Genomic DNA, 698 nt, shown 5'->3' on the forward strand with positions numbered 1-698 from the left:
CCTAAAGTGTGTGTGAGAGAGAGAGAGATAAAAACGTTTATGGACACCACTGTCCTAAGGGGCCGCCACCACGGCTGTTGCTCGGGGGACCAGTGGGCAATGGGAGTCTTCGTCCGAGCGGCCCAGGGCCTCCGTCCAGTGGTCAGGGGAAGTTCTGGTGGGGCGGGGGTCAGAGGGGCAGGCCCACATGTGGTGTTGCACTGTGGATTTAGCGCCCCAATGCGGGCAGAGCGGAGAGGGGTAGGCGGATCTTTAAATGTGATGAAGGAGGGCTCGGTTGGGGAGTGATTTAGTTTGGAGGAGGCGCCACAGCCGTTCCCTCTGCGGGGGTAAGCGATGGTTTAGCCAGAGGCAGCGTGTTGTGGAAGAGGCGGTAGTAGTCAGTCATCTCCCTATAAGTGGTGAGGGAGTCCCTGGCGGAGTACACTCCTAGTCTCGTCAGGCGCACGGGTGACGAGTGCCCACTCCGCGCCGTCGAGTCCTGTGTATGCCGGTAACCAGAGAAGCTCCGTACGATGCTGGGGGACTGAATTTTGGAGCCGAATTTTGCACGCTAGCGTGGAGATAGTGCCGCTATACTCGGTTACAACTCAAGAACGGCACCACCTCATGTAGTGTATCACTCCGCCAAAGCGCTGGACCCGTTACGTGAGTGCGCGCGCGTTTTAAAAGGGGTTTGCTATGAATGCGTTATATCG

Source organism: Haemaphysalis longicornis, unplaced genomic scaffold (assembly GCF_048455015.1).
Source record: "Haemaphysalis longicornis isolate Haplotype H1 unplaced genomic scaffold, Haemaphysalis longicornis Haplotype H1 scaffold_6, whole genome shotgun sequence".
NCBI lineage: Eukaryota > Metazoa > Arthropoda > Arachnida > Ixodida > Ixodidae > Haemaphysalis > Haemaphysalis longicornis.